Here is a 25,390-nt window from a genome sequence, read left to right as displayed (position 1 = left end):
GTGGTCTTTGCTTCCACAGTCTTTAGCCAGTTCGTGCTTATGATAAATATTTGAATAGTTATCACGCATGTTTTTATCGTTGCTATGATGGTTGCCATGGCACCACGGGCGCAGCTTGGTGTTTAAATCACAGTCCCTGCGTGGTGTCCTTCAGTGATCGTGAATGTTATTCATGTTATATAATAGTAATATTTGAGGCTAGATTACATCTCTAATGAGAAGGATCATGCGAGTCTGTTTATACCGAGGCCGGCCCGAGTGCGCGACCGGCCCGAGCGGCGCGAGCCGAGCGGCCCGAGTGCGCGAGCGGACCGAGTGCGCGAGCGGACATGACGTGTGGCTGTCGTAAAAACCCTATTTGTAAACAACCAGCCCTTTAACTCGGGGCTGCGTCATAAACACGGCGCGCTTGGAAGACCACGATGTCATCTTCCTTCTGTCAGGTAAGTAGTTTATTGTTTTTAAAGATCGTTACGATCTAGGTTTACAGTCCGAGTGCGGAGAGAGTCCGTCAATCCACACTATGGACGCTGTTCATCAGCTAATACGCCATTGTTAGCCACATGCTTCAGCCCACGGTAGCCTGTGCTACCTGGGAGGTGAATACATGGTTGTTGAAAGCAGTTCAAGACGCTTAGCTCATCATTGAGGGACGCTACAATATCAATATAAACATGAATTTGATTTATGAATGCTTTAGATTAATAAGGAGTGTATTTGTCTACCATTACTCCACAATATCAGGTCAATTTGGTTTAATGTATAGTATGCACTATGACAATAATGTTTCCATGTTATGGAGTTGCGATTCATTTTATAAAACAATTGCTATGTTCTGTTTTTTAATCAAGGAGGATCCAAGTGAAGCTACAGGAGTTTCATTAACGTCAACAACTTGGACCAAACAGTTTGTTTTGCTTGATGAAGAGCAGGAAGGGCAGCCTGGAGAGAAAGAGAAGCCGGGTTGAGCCCACTACCATCATCCACGTACCACGAGGAAGATGAGGGAGAGAAATGATCCTACCATTAAAGAGGTACTTTTAAGTTACATACCAGAAAAAACATTTTATATAATTTGCCAAATATACATTTTTATTAAATCCCCAAAGTACACTTGCTGAAATACAAGTTAATATCACACTGAAAGAATTTTGATCAATCATGCTTCCCTGCTGTGATTGTTTAACTAGGAAAACAACTTTTTCCACAGGAAGGCAAGTAAATTTAAGGAATACATGTGCAAAGTTTTCCTCTGTTATGTATAATGATGACCCCCATCAAACATAATGTTAGCAATATTTACACCTTTTAATTTATACTGTTTATTTCTGTCTACATGTGTGAATTTGCCTTCATTAGTTTCAGAAAAGAGCGATGATGTATCGGTCAGTGGGCGGCAGCACGAGACTCCGCAAACTAGTCTGTAAGCAAAGCAGACGAAGGCATCGAGGTTGCGGCCTGCCATCATTGTTATTTTGCTTAAGGGACTGAATATGTTTCATGTAGAAATATTAGCATTTCCCTTATATCTACCAAAACTGCTTGTTTCACAGACTGCAGTTTTGTTTTGATCCGATGTGGTGTGCAAATACAACCGTATCTGCAATGGGTTGTGGGGCATTAACATTTGTAACTCTAATTTTGTTTTGACAGACTGTGAAAAGAACGTTGAGAACATCACCACTCTACAGGAAGACACAGTCCAGTAATGGGTGTCAGAAGTTCAGTAGTGAACGACAGGTACTGTGGAAAAATATGTGTCATTGTTGTACAATGTCCTTTGACTCTGTTTAAACAAGGTTAACACAAAAAGGTTTGATTGTAAACTGATATCGGTATGAATTCATGTTATTCTCCTCGTCAAAAGAAACAAACAATCCAAATTACCTGCAGAAAGCCCTTGATGGACGCTTCAGCTGCATCGTCAGACTGGTGAGACAGCAAGATGCCAACTTTAATGCCAATTTATTTGTGTAACATTCTGTGACCAAATGTATAGATAACTTTTTGTAGATTGTAAAAATAGATAACCCATTTATTACAAAAAAACTACACTAGAATTATCGCACTGCGTTGTATGACTCCACTAACCAGAGCAGTGTCCGTCTACATATTTCTACATATTTTCTCTCATATAAATGACACTGTATCTCTTGACAACTGAAACCATAAGATGAGGTCAGTGTGGCCTTGACCTTTTTACTTTAAGACAAATACAAAGTTAGACAATCCGAAAACATGCAGTTATGCCTCCGGCGACTCGCTATTGCAGAGGCATTAAAACCGTAGTGTAGTAGATTGGATTTTATTGGTGTTACATTGGACATCTTGTATGGGTACACCAAAAAATATATTTGGTTTCACATTCTAGATGGCAATAAGCAGAGTCATCAACTCAGGAAAAATATTTCTGTAGAAAAGAAAGCCTTGTATGTGTGTATGTATACATACACACAAACGCACAATTGAGACGTTTTTGTCTTTTATCATATATTCTCAGGCAGTACTGATGCATTTACTGAGAGGGGACGTGAGGGCCTACTCTGCGTGCTCAGAGTTCAAGCCCAGCAGGCTGCAGCGGGCCTGACATATTCTGGAACAGCAGCACAGTCTTTGGATGACTCCTCTGAAGATGAAAACATGGCGAGGTACTTCTCCACTGATGAAGAACTGTGAGGGCTGTGATTAGCTACACTCTCTTGCTACAAGGCTACTCATGCTACTCCCTGGCAGCCTTAGGAAGGCATTAGCTTGCTGTGTGGTAGCTGTTAGCTTCAGCATTTTTAGTTTTTAGTGGCCTGTCTGACGTTTATGTTAAAAAAAAATCAGAGGGAACCATCTTCATAATTTAACACTATGGTTTGTTTGTGTCCTTCAGTTCTTCTCAAGAGAAGCAGTACAGGTGTGCCTCAGCTCCACGGTCCCTCCTGCAGCCTCCGCTCCTGATGCTAACCTCATGTCTCCATCACACCAAGCAGCAGACCTGGATTGACAGACCTTTCTCCAGAGCTGCCCCCTCCCTCTGAAACCCCCCTCTCCAAAACACTATTTGTGTAGTTTTTAAAGTATTTTTTGCATGAGAATTGTTGATCATAACATTTCCAGCAGATGCCTTAATATAATGTTTGTGCACAATAAATGACATTGATCATAACATAATGGTATTTCCTTGCACTTCTACACCATGATATTGTCAGATAAGATGCTGATTACATTAAAGCAGTGAATGCTCTGCTTTAAGCAACATAAACACACAATGATTCAATGGATCTGAAGTAGAATGGGCACATTACATTCTGTAGAGAATGCCTCAGTTATGGAAGTCAGAAAATAACTTTCTTTATCTGAGGTTCCAGCCATTTATAGTCACAGCAAAGCACACAGGTCTGGTTGTCTAAGTGGCGCCCATATCATTGTTTAAGATGTGTAACATCAAGTTTGTGTTTCAGTGCAAAATTAGTCATTAGTCAAGAGTTCACCATCTTGTTTACACTAAAATTAGGTGACCCAGATGTTTCACAATGCAATCTGATAAGGTCTTATGAGAAACATTCTTAACATTAAAGAAATCAACACAGAGGATAGCAATAACTGTTTGACTTTAATCAGTAGCTGGTAATCGGCAGCCTGACTTATTCAAACACATTAATACTACAATGAATGAGGCAGGGCCTTCTATCAGAAATCAACTATATCGTCACGTTATGTTTCTCTTGAGCACATGGAAATTACCTTCAGCTTCCACTTACTGTCACCTGAACCATACTGTTATTTCTGTATCTACAGTGACTTTTAGGAAAACATATTCTAGAGGGCAATGTATAAACATTAATACATCTTATTTATATAGAGCTTTTCAAGAAGTGCAAGTACTAAACTGAGGGAAAGCTAATACAAACAATATATATATATCTTATTTCCATGTGCCAGGACAGCCTCACACTTGGATATAAACCAATTTTAGAATACATTTGCTTATACTGGAGATCTTTTAAATTAATGTCCCAGAAATGATTTCTGATGGAAAACCCCTGCCTTATTCATTGTAGTATTAATGTGTTTGAATAAGTCAGGCCGCTGATTATCAGCTACGGATTAAAGTCAAACAGATATTGCTATCCTCTGTGTTGATTTCTTTAATGTTAAGAATGTTTCTCATAAGACCTTATCAGATTGCATTGTGAAACATCTGGGTCACCTAATTTTAGTGTAAAGAAGAAGGTGAACTCTTGACTAATGACTAATTTTGCACTGAAACACAAACTTGATGTTACACATCTTAAACAATATGATATGGGCGCCACTTAGACAACCAGACCTGTGTGCTTTGCTGTGACTATAAATGACTGGAACCTCAGATAAAGAAAGTTATTTTCTGACTTCCATAACTGAGGCATTCTCTACAGAATGTAATGTGCCCATTCTACTTCAGATCCATTGAATCATTGTGTGTTTATGTTGCTTAAAGCAGAGCATTCACTGCTTTAATGTAATCAGCATCTTATCTGACAATATCATGGTGTAGAAGTGCAAGGAAATACCATTATGTTATGATCAATGTCATTTATTGTGCACAAACATTATATTAAGGCATCTGCTGGAAATGTTATGATCAACAATTCTCATGCAAAAAATACTTTAAAAACTACACAAATAGTGTTTTGGAGAGGGGGGTTTCAGAGGGAGGGGGCAGCTCTGGAGAAAGGTCTGTCAATCCAGGTCTGCTGCTTGGTGTGATGGAGACATGAGGTTAGCATCAGGAGCGGAGGCTGCAGGAGGGACCGTGGAGCTGAGGCACACCTGTACTGCTTCTCTTGAGAAGAACTGAAGGACACAAACAAACCATAGTGTTAAATTATGAAGATGGTTCCCTCTGATTTTTTTTTAACATAAACGTCAGACAGGCCACTAAAAACTAAAAATGCTGAAGCTAACAGCTACCACACAGCAAGCTAATGCCTTCCTAAGGCTGCCAGGGAGTAGCATGAGTAGCCTTGTAGCAAGAGAGTGTAGCTAATCACAGCCCTCACAGTTCTTCATCAGTGGAGAAGTACCTCGCCATGTTTTCATCTTCAGAGGAGTCATCCAAAGACTGTGCTGCTGTTCCAGAATATGTCAGGCCCGCTGCAGCCTGCTGGGCTTGAACTCTGAGCACGCAGAGTAGGCCCTCACGTCCCCTCTCAGTAAATGCATCAGTACTGCCTGAGAATATATGATAAAAGACAAAAACGTCTCAATTGTGCGTTTGTGTGTATGTATACATACACACATACAAGGCTTTCTTTTCTACAGAAATATTTTTCCTGAGTTGATGACTCTGCTTATTGCCATCTAGAATGTGAAACCAAATATATTTTTTGGTGTACCCATACAAGATGTCCAATGTAACACCAATAAAATCCAATCTACTACACTACGGTTTTAATGCCTCTGCAATAGCGAGTCGCCGGAGGCATAACTGCATGTTTTCGGATTGTCTAACTTTGTATTTGTCTTAAAGTAAAAAGGTCAAGGCCACACTGACCTCATCTTATGGTTTCAGTTGTCAAGAGATACAGTGTCATTTATATGAGAGAAAATATGTAGAAATATGTAGACGGACACTGCTCTGGTTAGCGGAGTCATACAACGCAGTGCGATAATTCTAGTGTAGTTTTTTTGTAATAAATGGGTTATCTATTTTTTACAATCTACAAAAAGTTATCTATACATTTGGTCACAGAATGTTACACAAATAAATTGGCATTAAAGTTGGCATCTTGCTGTCTCACCAGTCTGACGATGCAGCTGAAGCGTCCATCAAGGGCTTTCTGCAGGTAATTTGGATTGTTTGTTTCTTTTGACGAGGAGAATAACATGAATTCATACCGATATCAGTTTACAATCAAACCTTTTTGTGTTAACCTTGTTTAAACAGAGTCAAAGGACATTGTACAACAATGACACATATTTTTCCACAGTACCTGTCGTTCACTACTGAACTTCTGACACCCATTACTGGACTGTGTCTTCCTGTAGAGTGGTGATGTTCTCAACGTTCTTTTCACAGTCTGTCAAAACAAAATTAGAGTTACAAATGTTAATGCCCCACAACCCATTGCAGATACGGTTGTATTTGCACACCACATCGGATCAAAACAAAACTGCAGTCTGTGAAACAAGCAGTTTTGGTAGATATAAGGGAAATGCTAATATTTCTACATGAAACATATTCAGTCCCTTAAGCAAAATAACAATGATGGCAGGCCGCAACCTCGATGCCTTCGTCTGCTTTGCTTACAGACTAGTTTGCGGAGTCTCGTGCTGCCGCCCACTGACCGATACATCATCGCTCTTTTCTGAAACTAATGAAGGCAAATTCACACATGTAGACAGAAATAAACAGTATAAATTAAAAGGTGTAAATATTGCTAACATTATGTTTGATGGGGGTCATCATTATACATAACAGAGGAAAACTTTGCACATGTATTCCTTAAATTTACTTGCCTTCCTGTGGAAAAAGTTGTTTTCCTAGTTAAACAATCACAGCAGGGAAGCATGATTGATCAAAATTCTTTCAGTGTGATATTAACTTGTATTTCAGCAAGTGTACTTTGGGGATTTAATAAAAATGTATATTTGGCAAATTATATAAAATGTTTTTTCTGGTATGTAACTTAAAAGTACCTCTTTAATGGTAGGATCATTTCTCTCCCTCATCTTCCTCGTGGTACATGGATGATGGTAGTGGGCTCAACCCGGCTTCTCTTTCTCTCCAGGCTGCCCTTCCTGCTCTTCATCAAGCAAAACAAACTGTTTGGTCCAAGTTGTTGACGTTAATGAAACTCCTGTAGCTTCACTTGGATCCTCCTTGATTAAAAAACAGAACATAGCAATTGTTTTATAAAATGAATCGCAACTCCATAACATGGAAACATTATTGTCATAGTGCATACTATACATTAAACCAAATTGACCTGATATTGTGGAGTAATGGTAGACAAATACACTCCTTATTAATCTAAAGCATTCATAAATCAAATTCATGTTTATATTGATATTGTAGCGTCCCTCAATGATGAGCTAAGCGTCTTGAACTGCTTTCAACAACCATGTATTCACCTCCCAGGTAGCACAGGCTACCGTGGGCTGAAGCATGTGGCTAACAATGGCGTATTAGCTGATGAACAGCGTCCATAGTGTGGATTGACGGACTCTCTCCGCACTCGGACTGTAAACCTAGATCGTAACGATCTTTAAAAACAATAAACTACTTACCTGACAGAAGGAAGATGACATCGTGGTCTTCCAAGCGCGCCGTGTTTATGACGCAGCCCCGAGTTAAAGGGCTGGTTGTTTACAAATAGGGTTTTTACGACAGCCACACGTCATGTCCGCTCGCGCGCTCGGGCCGCTCGCGCCGCTCGGGCCGCTCGGCTCGCGCCGCTCGGGCCGGTCGCGCACTCGGGCCGGCCTCGGTATGAACAGACTCGCAGGATCCTTCTCATTAGAGATGTAATCTAGCCTCAAATATTACTATTATATAACATGAATAACATTCACGATCACTGAAGGACACCACGCAGGGACTGTGATTTAAACACCAAGCTGCGCCCGTGGTGCCATGGCAACCATCATAGCAACGATAAAAACATGCGTGATAACTATTAAAATATTTATCATAAGCACGAACTGGCTAAAGACTGTGGAAGCAAAGACCACATTTCTCGCTAGAAATGGTGTCAGAATGTATTTTTATGCCCAAACTAAGTTACAAAATTATATTTTTATCTGAAAAAACAAGGAATCTCCGCCATGTTTTCCTCTCCGCAGACGGGAGCTTGAGAGTCACGTGACGTGAGAACACGCCAATGCAAAACAATGGGAGGACTAAATGTTACCATCTCACAATCTGAGAGGCCAGATTGTGAGATGGTAACGTTGGTCCACTTGGACCGACGTTACCATTGAACATTTTCTGATGAGACTGGGTTGAGAAGTTGCTGCTGCCGCTGCTCCTGCTGCTGCTGTTAGACAGATGACGTCCGAGGACAAAATGGAAAACATAATTGCATTCTCACCACACTCTCAGACAAACACTCCCTGCAGACATTTAGGTCAGTTAATTGGAATTTCACTTAGTGCCAAAGAACCATCAAGGAAAGCACTGGGTTTATGCTGGCCACTGTTCATATTGTGCCGCATTAGGAATTGAAAACCTCCCACACTGCTCTAATTACCAGTCTCTAGACTGATGGGAGGCCGAATGTTTGCCAGTGAAGGAAAGTGTTGGAATGAATTTAACATTAGAAGACGCTGTCTATTTTAATATGCGTGATAAATGCCTGATTAATTTTAAATGTATTACAACCTATTCTCAGAGTATCATTGTATTTTACATTGCTTTATGTTGTTTTTTTGGAGCAATAACAAAAGAACCAGTTAACACTAAAATGCTGCAAAAGAAAAATATTGTGTTGCGAAGACAATGTGGGGGAAAAAGTGTAGCTGGAGAACATCCACTGTTCCAGCAGCACAAAGGGGAGTTCAGGTACACATGACTGAGGAGAGGGTGTACAGGCACAACATATTGGATGGCACTGGCTGACTTTACTCAGGTGGTTGTACTGCACTGGTAAGGTGTAAAAAAATGCATTAATGTTTGCACTTGGGTACTATTACGAGTGTTCTGCTCTGTCCTTTCTCATATTTTGGTTGCGGCGTCTGGTTGGGATGTGCATATTTTTGTCTCTCCCTGAGGTGAGGCCTCTCCCACAAATCGCACCTCTGATCCCGCTCTCTACCTGCCACCGAACACAAGTCCGGATAATTCTCACTTCTCTGGTGACCACTCCGTCATGCGGCACTGTCATGTCCCAGCCGTTATGTGCTACAGCCAGAATGTATCAGTGTCCAGCATTATCTCCGAGACTCCCTTCTCCGTAGCCTGGGGAAGCGTTAAGGGCAGGGAGAGTTCTGCCGAGCAGGTCTAGTTTCACCTCCTCACTCTGCCTCCTCCACCACATATTAAATCCCACCCACTCCCTGAGAAAGCCAAGAGGCCATAAAAAGCACTGTTCGAGAGAGAGAGAGAGAGAGAGAAAAGAGGAATCATTACGTGCAATTTATAAACCATTAAAAGCTGTATTAAAAAGCCTGCAATCTAATTCACCCAGCAGTGGGCTCTGGCAACGATGGTGGCAGAGGGGAAGAGGGGAGTTAATTTCGGAGCTGGTGTTTTGGCCACTCAGAGTATGTTTGATGTTAATAGGGTCCAGGGGGTCACCTCCAGCCAGGCGACATTGCTTACCTCTTTACTGATACACTGGGAGGCCAGAAAGAAACCATGAAGGCTGACAGACAGAGAGAGAGAGATGGGAGGAGAGGGCGATAAGAGAATTGAAGAGATGCGATATTGCTGACCGATTCCATCTCGTCCAGCTGCTCCGCTTTCTCACAGCGTCACAGTTTAAACAGGACGTGTTGGGGAAATTATATCAGGCTTTTTCCACTACACAGACCTATTGGTGGGTCCATTATTTTAACCTTATGTTGCACGCATACCTGAAATTGAAGTCAAGCTCTTCAAAGATATCACACATGGCAAGATTAATTAAAATGTTTATAAAATAATTAGCAAAAAATTCAAATTCAAAATTGTATATAATAGGGGAATCAAGTTAAATGCTCTCATTGACTAAATATGTATATGTTGTTAAATAAGTAAATACTTAGCTCAATGTATCATGTTTCGTTTGTTTTCTAATTTTTACACAAGAGTCGTTACCTTGAAGCTTTTTAATTTGAATAGATGAGTTGAATGAATAAACAGCTAAATGTTCACTTACTGTAACTCATTAAATGAAGAGAGAAACAAAACTAAGGTATTACCTCTCCCCAGCATTCATTGCTTGAGAGTTAAAACTCCTTGTGTTTCTTAAACCATGAATGGATCTTCATACTAATAATACAATTCTCAAGAAGTTATTAATTTTGTATCTGTAAATATAAAAGATACTGCGAATAATCTTTCGAAATGTCTTTACTTCTCTCCGGAAACTGAAATATAGAAACTGTACACATTGAAGAGTTGAGTTTTGAAATGACTGTCATAACATTAATCAAACATTGAGGCATTTTAGTTAAAAATAAAGGTACAGTTTTTGCCTTACATATCTGAGTTAATCTAACATGACCATGGCCGTTGATATATTGTTATCTTATCTTTAAAGTGTAATTAGAATAGTGTGTAAATGTATTTTTGACAAATTTCATTAGTTAAACATCTTTTATAAATTATTAATTGTTATTATTGAATTTCAAGTTGAAACAAAGTTCTTCTTCACATTAAATTGAACTTGAGTTGAACCATGTGAACTATTTTTGCAGCACAGTCACATGTTCAACAAGTGGTAGCACTTATCAAGATAAAGATTAGATTTTCTATTAAATCTAGCCTCAAATTTTATGAAAATTTATAGTTTTTTTGGGAAATGGGACTGGGATCGTCCAGAATTTTTATAAAAGATTAAACATTTTTGAGATACCTGATGTTAAAAGCTTTTCACACATGACAATGTTTTTCTATAATATACAGATTTATCCAACAGCATAAATCAAACTATTTAAATGCAGGGGTGTTAGAAGAAACAGTCCCATATGTTTTTCACAATTACATTTGTTTGTAAGAGTTTGTTAAATACGAAATTAACCAGGAGACAAAGATTACTAGCCAGGGAAGGCAGGAGACTCTATGGACGGCAATGACCACCAAGGTGAAGGTCAAGTGATTGATGCACACACCTAAAGGCACCAGTAGTCTAGTACTGAAGAACTGAACTGTGTGAGAATGTAAAATAGTTAAGAAGAACGTTGCACAACCGCTCTTAGATTTTTTATAGAGAAAAATGCAGTAATGCTGATTATGAACTTGTTGATTATTATTATTAATTTATTTTGACCAGTTGAGTGCTAGATCAAATCTGATTTGAATGAACAAATGAAATGAATAAATCAAAGAAAAAAAAAACATATTGATCATCAAAAAAACATGAGGCTGAGAACATTGACAAACCTCATGTATCAAGCTAACCATAGCTAACTTCGAGCTAAAAACCTCTAGTGCCTGTGTCCAGACACCACAGATGAATATAAGAGAAACTAAACATAGACATTGTCAAACTATAGATCTACACCTCTCTAACCTTTATAGCTTATTGTTGCATCAAACTTATGTTTAGATATTTTTCAATGTGGAACGTGTGTGTTTATATAGCCAATAAGCAGTTTAATGAAATATTGAGAACAGGATGACTTGAATTACATAAGTCAGGCTGCATTTTTAAAAGAATACAAACATTTAGAAATAAGAGACCGATCAAGCATTCAGTGTTATACTTAACAACTTTCAATACTTAGTGCTACAGGAATAGAAGACTCTTTATCAGTGTTGAGGTTCGATAAACTCTATTGGGAACTCTGTTTAAGAGGCTGTAAGTAGAAGCATTTTAAGCAATCCTGTTTCCAACAAATGCAGACTGACTGGTTCTGTTTATATCACTGCAGTGTTGATACAATATAATGGGACCACTATAGAGATGCCTATATTGTCTTTGTAGGGAGAAGGTCGAGAGGGTCAATAACTGTGGCGTTGAGAGCGTCTGCCCGGAGCCCGAGGCCCTCCCTCTACATATCACAACAACACCACAGTCAATACACTCCAAATTGAGCCCTCATGCAGACCACTGCACAAATCGATATACTTAAAAAGGTTACACATCAAACTATTAAATACTTTATTGATCCATATGCGATATGCAGTGCTTATATGGAAATCCATACAAATGTTATTCTTGTCCTATGGCAGAGAAGCATAAATATGTCTCATTATTTTGACTTCGTTAAGTATCACATGGTAATGTTAGTGTGGGAGGGAGACTCAAAATTATCATTCTCTTAGCCACATGGCCTGATAACGGCCATTTTCTCTTTTAAGCACATCCTGTCAAAGTCATCGCCAAAATGTGACAGTTTAACGTTTCCGACATGATGTTCTCATCCAAACAAAAAACAGAGAGAGGGAAGGTAACATTTAAACAGAGCAACCTATAACTCAGCCCTTATATAAGCTTTGTTAAGAATATCTCAGAGAACAGGCTGAACATCCCATTTTGAACCTATTTATCTCCTTTCTTACAGCTGTCAACGTTAGGAGAGACGGCTCCTCTAGGCGAGAGGCTGAGGCAGTCACGCAGAATCTCTCTCATCAAACCCAACTATCTTAAAACCTAACATTAGCTTCTTTTTTACGCAGGATGGCTGCATGCCATTCAACTAAACGGAACAGATGCAGCGAAATCCCAAAATGCACAATAAACCTGTCACTACCTGGAAATCGGGAATCAAAATAAACAAAAGCAGGTGTTGTTTAGGATGCAGATCCTTAGTTTGTCAGGTCTAAATCTGGCAAATGGGGGAGAAAGGGGTGCGGGGGAGGAAAGGGTGACTAAGATAGATGGAATGATATTGAGTATCAAGGTGAATGGTAACAGCATGCAGAGGCACAGTGGAAAATGCAAGGCGAGGCAAAATGTCAGGAATCAGGTGCCGGAAAAAAGTCAGCTGGCAGGTACCACAATAAAATGTTATTACCTAGAATAAAATATAGCTTTATGATAATGGGTGAGAACAAAAAAAGGGGGAATTGAGTCTGTGAAAGAGTTACATCAATCAAAAGGGGAAGAAAGTACCAGGAGTAGTGAATAAGAGAGCTATGAGTGGAATGTTCAGGTTTGATGGCGTTTTTGATAGCATGTCGGAGCGTTACAGCCGGTGGAGTGAACAGAGTCGGGAGCAGGATGTTGGAGAGAAGTGTGGGGATGTAGAAAAGTACAGACACAGAGTAGAAATAAGTGACCAGGGGCGGTTATGAATGCACAGTCAATAGAGGGAGAGAGAATAGGCAGGAGAGGAAAAATCGAAAAGGACACAGGAGAGCAAGAGAAAGTGAGTGGGACAGAGAAAAAAGCGACTGACAGTGAAGAATGAAGGCAGTTAAAGATATCTGCAGAGCGATCTGTTATTACAGAAAGGGGGAGACAAACAGCCTCTTTCTCTTTTTTTACGGCCAAATAAAGACACTCATCAATTTAAATCGGCAGGGTTCCTGGACCTCACCTTTTCTCTGTCAGACGCCGGGTGGCGAAGGCATGTTCTTCCCTCCTCCTGTCCATTCATCACACAGAGGAAGAAGACACCCCTCCAGGGGCATCCTGGGTAATCTTGCGTGGCCGGAAACGTGGCGACGGTGAGCGGATGGCGGCAGGACCCTTTGTTATTTACTGCTCACTTAGCCCCTCTGCACCCCGACACACACACAATTTATGAGGACAATCGTCGGGCCTGCCGCGCTCCGTTGGAGCACTCCCTGATGGATGTACACGGAGCCACGAGAGGAGAGAAAGAGGGAGGCAGCGAGAGGGAGCAAGACAAAGATTGAGGTCGGGGTGTCTTACAGTTTTCATTACTGTAAATTAAACTACTCGTCGAGCTTCATAAGAGAAAAAAACATGTAAAAACAAGGGATAATGAAGAGCAATTTGTGGCGTGAACAGCAGACATGAAGTGAAAAAGTCATCTTAGATATGTTAATGAGCAGTCCTCTGTGGCAGCTTGAATATTTCAGAAGGTGTCCGATCCCGTCTCATGCCAGGAGTGATGTGAACTGAGCTACGTGCTCGTATGTCTTGCGAAATGCCACTGATGCACCAAATGTCACCAGAATGTCAGCAATTCCACGGTCTGTGTTTTGAGCTTTTATTTTGGTGCATTCATTTCAGCAGATATGCCTCTGCCTCTGCCCTTCCCCTGTCATCCTTTCTTCACCTCCCCAGACCTCACCTTTGCTGTCCCTGCATGCGCTCTGCATTTTCTGCTTAGGCAGCAGGCGGGCAGCGCAGTACAGTAAGTGTTCGATCATAAACGAGCCATTAAAATAATCACTGATAACAAGTGCATTTTCATAAAAGAGGCAGGAGAGGGAATAACGAGCTTATCCCTACTTATGTTCCATCCATTTTGCCATGTAAATCAATAATCTAGTAATAATGTTCTTCAGTGGGAAATAGAGCCCCAAGAGTTGCATCCTCTCTCTCTCTCTCTCTCGCTCTCTCTCTCTCTGTATGAGTTATCTGAGCCGTCCTGCTATCTCCTTTGTTCTCTATTAAGTTGTCTTTTGGGACGCCAGGACCAAACACATATATTTTTAGTCTATCCTACACGGTCTGATGTGAAACAACACAAGGCATTGGTGAGACTCCAAGAAGCGAGAGAGTGCACAGAAGGGGAAGGGAGGGAGGTAGAGGAGGAGGACGAGAAAGAGGAGAAAGCAAATGAGTGTAGAGGAGGTGTGATGGGGTTGAGAGAGCAGAAGAGAACATGAAATGCATGGGGGGAGGCAAGAGGATGGAGGATACACATGGAGGTGGTCAGTATAGAGCATTTTACAGGACTGATTATTATTTTGCCTTTTTCCTTTTGCAACGTGAAAACATTTTACGTATCGGTCAGACCTTCGGACCAATTTCAGGAAGTTGAGACAGCACTCAACAATAGAAGAAGAAACAGATGCGGCTCGCAGGATTGGGTCTTCTCCTTTAACCAACGATGTAATGTTTGAATGATGAAAATGTTCATTTTGCCGGTAAAATGAAAAAAAGTTAACTTATATTCATTCTCTCCATTCAAATAGAAAGATTACATTTTTACATGGACATTATTCAGAAAGGGTAGCAAGTGTGATAGCCTAATTGCCACACACCCACTAACCCACACTAACTGAATCAAAGGTAAACAATGCAACAAACATGTAAAATGCCTTTACCTAGAAACATTGATGATGTGAACAGTAAGAGGGAATCATCTCAGTAAAGTTGTAATCGACAAAATACAAAATGAACAAATCAACTAGAACAAACTAAAGCGCCATAGAGCATCGGGCAAATTAAGAATTGTGTGATAATTACTTGTGGCTTCATCTCCACAAACTAGTCAACTGATCCATTCGTAAATTCAAAACATGTATAACTGCAGATTTAATGTTGCGTTATGGTTAAGGAAATTAAAATTTCTTGGTTAATGTTAAAGAAAGACTTTGGTAATGGTTTTAAAAAAGCTTTAAGAGCAGAGTACAGCAGCAAACTAATCCACCACCTCAAACTCACTCTTCATTTCCACCTTCTGAATAAAAGGCACAGTACTTCTTGTGTTGGCACTGAATTTAGGAATTGCTAATAAATTGTGAGCTCTGGAATCACCCAATATGAATGTATTCCCAGGGAAACTGGGTTGCTTTGTATTGTGCCTTGACCTGTCTAGCAGGGCAGTGACGGTAACACCATCAGCTAAGTGTTAGTATAATTTACATTTCATTCCAGTAAAAACATTAAACAAAGTCCTTTAATCATAGTACATCTTCATTTAATTAATAGTATATGTTCTAAGTTGTGTGCAGACAATATAGCTAATGTTCTGTCTTGCTCTTTACTTATTCTTTCTTTCTCTTTAATTTGCAATTACACTTTGTATCAAGCTCCCCTGGCAAAAGGCCTGAAGCCTGCAGGAAGTGGAGGAAATGTATTGATGCCAAATCACCTTCTTCAACAACTGAATCAGTTTATCAGTGCACAGTTTAATCTCTTCCGCCAGAGCGTTGTTGCTTCAACTGGTCAACGCCACAGGGGTGACGAAACCTGTTGTGGAAGGTTAACAGCAATTCAAACGTTGTGAGGCGTCCCAGATACGGCATTGGTTGCCATCCATGACATGCTAAACACGATGAAAAAGATCGAGCCAAATGACTATTGCTAGTTTCCGAATCACCTGCAGGCCAACTTCTTCCTGGTCGGGGTTGATATTGTGTATTCTGACACCAACATACATCTTGGTTGGGCCCAGACTAATGAAGGATGGTTGCATTTATAGCCATGTTTTGCTCTGATTGGAGGAGAAGAGGGTGGAGCTGGGTGCAGCCGTGGTTCTTTTTTAAGCGTCACAGGCGGCACAGCCTCCTGGAGCCCCAGCTGGCGGCTTCCCCTCTCCTCTATCCCTGTCCTGGCTCCACGCATCCTCCATGATGCACTGAGAGAGTAGTAAGAGAGAACGAGTTGGCAAACTCTGCCGCCCATAAGCCACCGCCAAGCACCAACACTGCACTGCCTGCCTCAGCAACTATCTCTGCAACAGCATTTAGAACAGGAGGTAATAGCCCACAACATACCCTGACGCTGCATTTATTCGGATAATGTAGGCACATTTGAATACAACAGATCGACATCTCGTTCTGTCTTTTTCTAGATTTCAAAATACCCTAAGTCATTGGGCGAGTCAGGATGTAACAGATCTCTTTTCTCCTAGTGTTTCACCCTCAGGTCCCTATGTGTTATAGCTGATACAGCCTCTCAGTCCTCAGGTGCCATGTTTACAATCAAGCAAAAAAAAGGAAGGAGATATTACACAAGGATGCAGCCTTCTCTGGTGGAATGAAATGTGACAAAATACATGCATTTAGCCCCTCAGAACTATTATCTTTTCACATTATGCACATCATGCAGATTGGCAATTATGTTTTACTTTTATTACATAACAACGTGCTGTGTAATTGGATGCACGGCTTCAGCAGAATATTTGGTGCCAGATTCGTAGGGATTTACTACAGATGAAGCAAGTGCGGCAACTAAGGAGTGCAACATAAGTTCAGCATTCCCAGATGAGATAAGGATAAGACTAGTAGTAAGAAGGAAGAAACACCAGCGCCCATCTGCATGTTTTATTAAACTGCCCAGCGCCTTGCACTTAATCCCAACAGTGGGAAAGAATCCAACAATCAAAGCACATATGGCCAGTGACCAGTGCTTGAATTATCCTGCAAATGTAGGTTAATGAATTCAGAAGCTGGCTGTTCTCATGAGCATCATTATCTTGAACAACCTGACAGACGTACCTGCCAATCTGAGGCGGGGCTCTCCACATGGGGGCGAGGGGGGTTGGCTAAGGAGGAGTGGGATCGATCAAAACCTTTTGGGTGACAGCCCCACCGGAGACGCCGGGACACCCAGGGCAAGTCCATTCATCAGACACCATCAGGAGCTAATGAAACACACTGAGAGAGTGATTAAGACACAGACACCTACTACAGCAGGGACCCGCGCCTGATGCATTAATCACAGCCGCTGTCTGTGTGTATCTGATCCCTCTCTGTTGCTGTGTGTGTGTGTGTGTGTGTGTGTGCAAGCCTGCCTTATGTTGATGTACAGGATGTGTGCAGACTGTTCTTGATGTGCGGGTATGTTTGTGTATTTGTTAGGGAAATAGCTGCGGCATGCACGGCGAAGGTGCTTCTGTCCTCTGTGTCTGCCCTTGGATGTGGTCCACCACCTTTGTGGCTCTGCCAGTAAAAGTCTCGGTGCTTGGACCTGGCACGAATACAAGAATCTGTTCTCCATCTGATCGTTAACTTTTGGTGTTAATTGATTAATCAAACCGTGCTGTTAATGAGGAAACACCAAAAAAAACAAGCTGTGTTCCATAGCAAAGGGGCTTGCCCTGTTGGCTCTGCAAATGACTAATGCAATGCAGATGGTGCGAGCGTTATATATTTATTTTGGAAAGAGACTTTCCTGCCGCTGATTACTCACTGCAGTCTGGTGGCACATAAGTTTGTCTCGTGAACTTGGCTGTTGGGAGCTGCAGCATCTTTTTCTGAAAAGTCCAAGACGGTGGCACCGCTTTAAAGCTGGAGTGCAGATTCATTAGATGACGCCAAAACGCCATCTGCGGTGTCACCATGAGGGAGAGAGGCTGCATATTGTTTATGACAGAACCACTATGAGGTTTTAATACCCGGTTTTATTGCTTAACAAATGAAGACAGACTGAAGGTGATTGTTTATATCTGTTAATTAAGTTAATTATGATGAGAGGATTTGCTTCCCGCGCCCCTGTTGTTAATTACATCTACGTCTACAGCGTAACGTTGATGCCGTAAATACAGATGTCATCTCCTGCACAGCCAATGTTAGAGATTAAGCTTGGCACGTGTTTGCATGTTTGCATGTGTGTGTATGTGTATGTGCACTCACAGGTTATATCATTGTCACCGAAGTATATGATGGAAAAACAGACGCTGGAACAGTCAGCTAATGAATTGTACAGTAGAAATTAATTATGTATAATCTATAGAAAAAAAAAGACAATGATTCTCATTGTGTTTCATGTGTCTTAGTCCAGAGCGACCCACTGGTTCGACCTGCTGAATGAGCAAACCCGCTCTCTCCCCACTCTGTCTCTGTCCCTTCTTTAGACCCGCTTCTGTTGCTGCAAATGGGACAGCAACCAAGGGGTCTACACTACAAGCAGCAGATTAAAGGATTACCATTAATTAGATGTCAGGGACAGAGAGGGGCTTTGCCTGTCTTGGCCATGATACAATATCTGTTAATCTGCTGCGCTCCTGGATAAAAAGAAATCAGTCCATTGACAGAAAAATAGGAAAAGAGGGATGGGGCCGAGGAAGAATTGAAAATAGGAACAAAGAGGCAAAGAAGGAGGGGTGGGTGAAGAGATTGGAGGAAGGATGAAAGAAGCGGACGAAAACAAATATGCTCATGGTCCACTTGAATGTACATAGAGCTTTTCCTATAAAGAGAAAAGCAGCTGAGGATAATAAGAGGCATGAGGGTGTAAGAGACCCAGCGGAAGTAACAATGAGTTAATAACAGTGTGATCTATAGAGGAGCAGTGAACTGAGGAGAGGGGTGAAGTGGGTGAGGCAAAAGAAAAACTATAATATCGCAGTTTTTCCTTTGTCTTTTATTGTTATCTTTACCTTTTTTTGCTTAGACAAGTTTGCGCAAACATCTCTCCCCGTCGGACATTTGTCCATTTCACCTGTCATCTTTTCCTTGCCCCATCACATCTGTATGGTTGTCAAAAAAAAGTAAAAAATGACCAGCTGCACCTCAAAGATATAGAGTTCCTTTGTACACACGTGTCATTCTTAATTGAAGACTCGGTCAGATGGATAGCAGGTAAGTCAGGTGATTGACATGTGACTGGTCTAAGTTTGATAAGGCACTAGTCCATAATAGAAGTCCCGACCCTTACTTTTAGTGCCATTAACCCGAGCCAGACTGCCTGTGCAGACTTCAACTTTCTCTGACAGGGAGTTTGATACGGCGCCTCAGGCCAGGTGAGCACGGGCAATCAGGGCCTGTTAAAAACCAGCCTACTGCCCTGCAAGCAGATAACACTCACCCTGCAGGCATTCTGGTTTAGGACACTGTCTATACCCAGACTGGACAAATCATCCACACAGAGCCTACAGCTGTATCAAGCTTATCACACATGCCGGTAATGTTGCTTATAGGAAATAGAGCAATATATAACTATCTGCAGAGTGAGGTTGATCTTAAAAATAAACGATCATGCATTTTGTTGAGTTGGTGAAATGCCTGAAGGCAAATACAGGACGGCACATTTTTGATGCATTCAGTAGCAGCTAATGTAGATTTAAGTTACGAGGGGGTAATGGATGGAAAAAGGCTGGGACATCATTTTCTTATGGCAAGGCATAGGGCATTCCCTCTATTTGAGTAGAGGGACTCCGGGCACCCCTATGAGCCCCACTCGCCTGAGACTCTAATTACTTTGGGGACCTGGAGAATTCAAAGGATTTAGATATGGGGTAGAAAGAATTTCCAATTTACTGCACCACTTGATGTTTGTCTTCGTTTGTGGTAGGTCCTGAGCCCCGGAAAGCAAACGGACACTAAGTGCACATTTGTGCATCCTGATAAAAGTGAAACATTATTAGAACGCTGTCATGGCTGTGTTTATCCCCCAGGGTGTGTGTGTGTGTGTGTGTGTGTGTGTGTGTGTATGTGGATAATAATCTCTTACACAAACACCGCAACCTCCCACTCTGCCTGAGCTATCTTCATCTCACAAAGCTCAACACCTGCCCGTCTTGGCCGAGGACATTTGGGCTCATGCTGGGGAGCCACCGCTGCTAACACCTTTACACTGGGAATAAATTACCTCACAGAGTATTAAGGCAGAGCCATCAGTTTCGTTTCTCGATTGAGTCCTATTTAATTATTATCATGCTTTTATCATGCTGTTGTTTAGACATTCACAAATACATGTAATAATCACTTCACAGTTAGGGAAATGCTCTGAACAAGGAATTAGAATAAATATCTTTGAGTCAAGGCTGTGTCTGTGGCCAACAAGGCAAACGACTGGTTTACATGCATATCCCATTTTCAATGCCTTGATTAGAATGATTCGGATCCAAATACTACAATTTTTTTAAATAATATTCATTTTCTTTTTTCATTAGTTTGCAGCTTAGATTACATTTTCGCCTGATTGAGAACAGTCCCCTGTGGACTGTGGAAGGTGCTGTCTACACAGTTTAAAACATGGCTTCCTTGACAACAGACCCTCCGAAGCATGAAAATCAGAAACACATTTTGGTTATGAGGTCAACCGACAATAATTGTCTGGCAGGTTGGTCAATTAACACCCCCCCCCCCCCCCCCAACACACACACACACTCATGCACACACCCACCCACGCACACACATACACACACACACACACACACACACACACACATGTGTTTGGATCTGCATGCACATGTTTATGTTGTACCTTTGTACAATGGTTCACAAAGGTGTTAATTTATTTCGTTTCCATGAATTACTCAGCACACATTAGAAAAAATGTAAATCACGCAGCAGAATATTCATTGATCAGACAAGGGGAGCGGTGTGTGTGTGTTTCATACTTACTCAATATGGCATATGTGGAATTATGAGGCCACAGAAGCAGTAAAAGCTTAATTTGACAGGGTAAATTGTTGCAGAATGAAGGAAGCTCAATGGTCAAATGAGGATTTAATAGTAAAAGAAAAAATCCCAGTGATTCAGTTGTCATCAGTTGAGAGCACCCACGTGCATATTCACAGCCCTGTGACCGATGAAACGAGACTCGGAGAAAATGGGTGGTAAACTTTCCATCATCTCCATTCTTTCCTATTTAACAGGGGGATATTTCGCACTCGCTCTGAGTGGCAGAGACCAGTAAAGCCACAGTGTTTTATGGCCTCGCTGCTCTCTGTTGACAAAGATTGGGCACAAGAGAGGCCCGCGAGAAAGTCACAAAGTCATGCAGGACGGAGAGAGTGGTGCTTTGCAGAGCCCGTCTTTCACTGACAGACTGTAGTGTTGTAAATGGTTTAAGACATTAATGCCACACTATCCCTCTTTAATTGAGCACTCGGTGAGCAAGATGTCAAACAGCAGAGTCCTCCGGGGTGGCATAGGTTTCATAAGTTACGCGTGTGTTTGAGTGTGTGCGCACTGATGTATGTGCAGGTTTTTTGTATGCGTGTGTGTGTGTGTGTGTGTGTGTGCACTTCGCCTGTGTGGAAGTGTGACAGACAGAATGAGACCTCTCAGCAGAAGGTGCTGGGGAGACAATCAATACTGCTCACCAAGGTGTGCGTCAACAGCCATCTCTCGTTATGCACGGTGCGGGAGGTTGCTGCTGAGCCTGGCTGGAGAAGAGCCAGGGGAGTACGGACACACATTCGCTAAGGCCCCCTGACGCTGGGCTTTGTTGTCTTTTTTATGATACGTGACAAGATAATGAGTCTATTGCACCCCTGAATACATCCCCCATGGGTGTATTATCCCGGTGTATCCTTTCCGTGGAGGAGTGGTACTGTATTATTTCTTGAGATTCACCCTGAACACTGACGCCAGATGTCCATTCAAAGGCACCTCTATTTTAGATGTGAGGATGAGTAAAACCAAAAGAGCCTATTTGTGGATATTCTGTGCCGACTAACACAGGGGGAGGCAAAGCATAACGTGACATTGAAAAAAATTCTATAAACAATGTGGCCCCTATTATCTACAAAATCCCAAAGGTGCTTTAGGAATAAATATAACTACAAAAAGAATGGGCATATTTCAAAATATGACAAGGCAACCCAATCCTTCTGGGCACGGATTTCTTGGACCAAGACTGTGGGACAGGTCTGTCGAGCTGTACCTCATCCCCATCCATTTTTATGCACGCTGCCAGTAAGCAGTGCCAAAGTGCTGATATCCCTCATTAGAAAAGCAAGATCCAGGAAAGAGTCCAACTAATGCCTGCCCACACTGACACAATGATGGTGCAGGGTCTCCACAGGTGATTTGAAGGTCAACAAGAAAATGGGTGTAACAGATAGCAAATAGCTGCCTGTGAAAACCCAGGTCATTTAAATAGAATCTCTTGTGCTGTTGTGGAATGAGCGTCAGAGGAGGAGAGACGGGTTCCCTCAAGCTTGTTAACGCTAACTGAATTTGACTGCAGAAGGAAACTGACATGCTGACTGAGGTGACTGTGTATGCATGTGCATCCAAGTGAATCCTGTGTGATTTCCATGCCAGCTGTCAATTCATCCACACAGCGAGGAGCCAGGCAGTGGAACACGCACAAGATGTGCACAAGAGTATTTGGCATGGATTCGGAAAAAACTGCAGCTATTCTAACAAGTCATTCATTATCTGGTCATATCCAAGATAATTCTATCCGCTGAGCCCACAAAAGCAAACATTTATCCAGCCCTTAGTGCAAAGCCCGGGGAGGCTCCGCTCCAAGCTGGCTGGAGTATGGAGCCACATCCCATGTCCCATTTCCTCAGGACAAATCTGCATCCTCATTTTCAACAGCCCCCCCTTTTCCATTCCATTCATTCCTGTATCATGTTCCTATTCTTCTTGTTTTTTTTGTTTGCTCACTCACACACATTTGGGTAAAGCGGATTTACCCTCCCATGTAACTTAAAAGCTGTCTCCCTCCTATGGTTCATTAATACAACTCTGGGGTTCTCCAGGTGTGGTCAGGGCCTTGCGCTACCAGATAGGCCACCAGGATTACACCCGCGTTAGATTAAACCACTACCACCGCCTGCTGGGAATTCTAATAATTATCAGCCTTGTACTCCAGGGATATGGGCCTGATGGAGGACAGGGGGTCCTGAGGCAGAGGAGGGGGTAGCGAGGCATTCCTTGTCACAAGGGTAATGTCTCTATCTTGGACTGGTCTGCCACATTGAGATAAACAGTGGCTGCCAGGCAAATGTGTGACAAAACGTCAGATGCACAGTTAAAAAGCACAGTTTGAGACGTAGCAACGACTATTTTTGTTTCATGTGACTGGCTTAAATGTGCCCTGCTGCTTATCTTCTATCATTTCATTCTGCATCCTCGGCCATGAAGCTGGTCACTGCTGCTTGCACTGCTCAGAGTGTTGTAAGTAAATGCTGCCGCTACAAAAACCGGCCCCTTTGTCATTTTGGAGCTTGTTGTAAATTAAAGACCCTTCTGAGGGCACTGGGGGAAAGAATGGGGGGTCTGTAATGAGAACATTAAAACAACATATGCTGCTCTCTTGCACCTCGACTCTTAAGACTGGCTTTTATTCCACCCTTTTCCCTCTATTGCACACTCTGTCCCCCTCTATTGAATTCCCACTTGCCTATTTTTGGAAAGTCATTGAGAGTCTTTGACAAAGACAGGCTGAAGTGAATGTGAAAGCGTGCCCCTAGCCTTGTCGCCTCGTTGTGGAGCAGGCCATCTGACCACCAGCAGTAGGTTGGGCCAATTGGGGCCATTAGACCAGACCTTGGAGACCCGTGCAGCCACCGCTGCCAAGCTGCTCCACTCTCCTTCAAGCTTCAGACTACTCTGGTCATCTCGCCCATACCACCCCCCCTCTTCTTCCCCCTGCAGGTGCCAACTCTTCTGCTCAGCTAGATCCCACTGGAGCACAATAAAAAAAATCCATCCAGTCAACACCGTTCTTCTCTATGTGTGTGCGTATAGCGGGGTTGGCGAATGGAACAGAAATGTGAAAGAGCACTGGTGGCAAAATGGGACGCTAAAGCGAAGATGTCAGAGGAGGCTCAGTCCCAGGAGGGCTAATTTCATATTGTTGTCCAGATGACCTTGTTCTGGGTACCATGGAAACATTTCTACCTTGACTCTAGGAGGTGTCTTGGTGGCTCGGCGTGCGTCTGCGCGACAAAGCCCTCTCACTTCAACTCAGAGAAATCGCCGAAGGCACCAGGCTGGAAATAATAGCGGGGCTCCTTCGGGTACCCGGGAAAGAGAGGGTATTATGAGGAAATCTTTTGAGTTGCCACCGTTCATGCTTCACAGCTCCTCTTCAGACAGGTAGCTGTATTTGAAAGCTATTGATGGCCTTGTTCAATCAATGGAACAACAAAGTCCTGAACCAAAGTGACTCAGAGAAAAGTGAGGGTAAGTGTGTCTACAGGTGTGTGTGTGTGTGTGTGTGTGTGTGTGTGTGTGTGTGGGTTTGTGTGAAAGAGACAGATGGAGCGGAAGAGAGAGCTTGTGATTGCATGTGTTAATGCATGTTTAAACGCGACTTTTGGTGTTAAGTGTGCGTGTGTGTGTGTGTGTGTGTGTGTGTGTCTGCAGGAAGAAAGAAAGGAGGAAGGCTAAAGAAGACACAGAGAATACCTTACATGATTTGATCTTGTAATATTAGTTTGGAAAGGTACCAACCCATGTTTGTATCCAAGCAATATATGAACTTTATGTCAGCCAACACGACTTTGTTTATTCAGCTGTAATTTATCTGCTCTGTTGGATATTCAAATTGGAGGTGGAATTAAGTAATATTAAGCTTTATTTCCAAAAGTCGTGCCCAGGCAGGACAAGACAAAATTCATATGCAAATGCAGAAAGAAAAAAACCTGCACTGGCTGAAAATGTTAAAAGGCGACATTGTCGTGATGCATTTCCAGCCTAACAGCTAATGCACAAGTCTCTTTAAATAGTTGTCATTAGTTTTTGCAAAACCAATAGATTTGGATGTACTGTATTTTGAATTACAGATTAAACCAACTTGCAGCTATAATTGTCCAGTTTTCTCCATTGAACCCACCCACCGTCTTGCTGTCTCTGGCACGGCCCATCTGCCGCCTCAACGCACACCCGCAGTAGCAAGCCTTTGATTGGTTCACCTTTCATACTTTTCATTCATGACTTTGTCGGTGAGATCCACAGTAGCTCTCAGGAGTGGTTGCCTACAACTGGAAGAATTTTGATTAAGACGCCAGGCGAATGTGAATCGTGTTTTGTTTCCCTCTTTCTTCTCTTGCAGCATTAAGAAAGTAAGCATTTGTTGTTAACACCAATTAGGAATTAATTACACGCTGTCTTGTGAGCGGGGTTCTAAATACAGACCAAAAGGCCGTGCGTCATTGTGTACTATTTACACTGAGCAAGCATTTGTAGCTGGCATCTCTTTTCCTATGAAGTGCC

General features: G+C 42.1%; 1 long non-coding RNA gene across 3 annotated transcripts; it reads left to right on the top strand.

The window, feature by feature from the left end:
- Positions 1–309: 309 nt before the first annotated feature.
- Positions 310–3,115, top strand: LOC128453001 (uncharacterized). Of its 3 annotated transcripts, none has more exons than XR_008341461.1 (5): positions 310–443; positions 852–1,034; positions 1,654–1,932; positions 2,501–2,672; positions 2,879–3,115. It is a non-coding gene; the product is annotated as an uncharacterized LOC128453001 (long non-coding RNA). The 3 variants fall into 3 exon arrangements; XR_008341460.1 differs by having other exon boundaries at positions 2,501–2,648; positions 2,879–3,107; XR_008341459.1 differs by lacking the exons at positions 2,501–2,672; positions 2,879–3,115 and having other exon boundaries at positions 1,654–2,474.
- Positions 3,116–25,390: the final 22,275 nt, after the last annotated feature.

Source organism: Pleuronectes platessa, chromosome 12 (assembly GCF_947347685.1).
Source record: "Pleuronectes platessa chromosome 12, fPlePla1.1, whole genome shotgun sequence".
NCBI lineage: Eukaryota > Metazoa > Chordata > Actinopteri > Pleuronectiformes > Pleuronectidae > Pleuronectes > Pleuronectes platessa.
The sequence above is the reverse complement of the archived record's forward strand: the minus strand, read 5'-3'. Positions and strand labels throughout refer to the sequence as shown.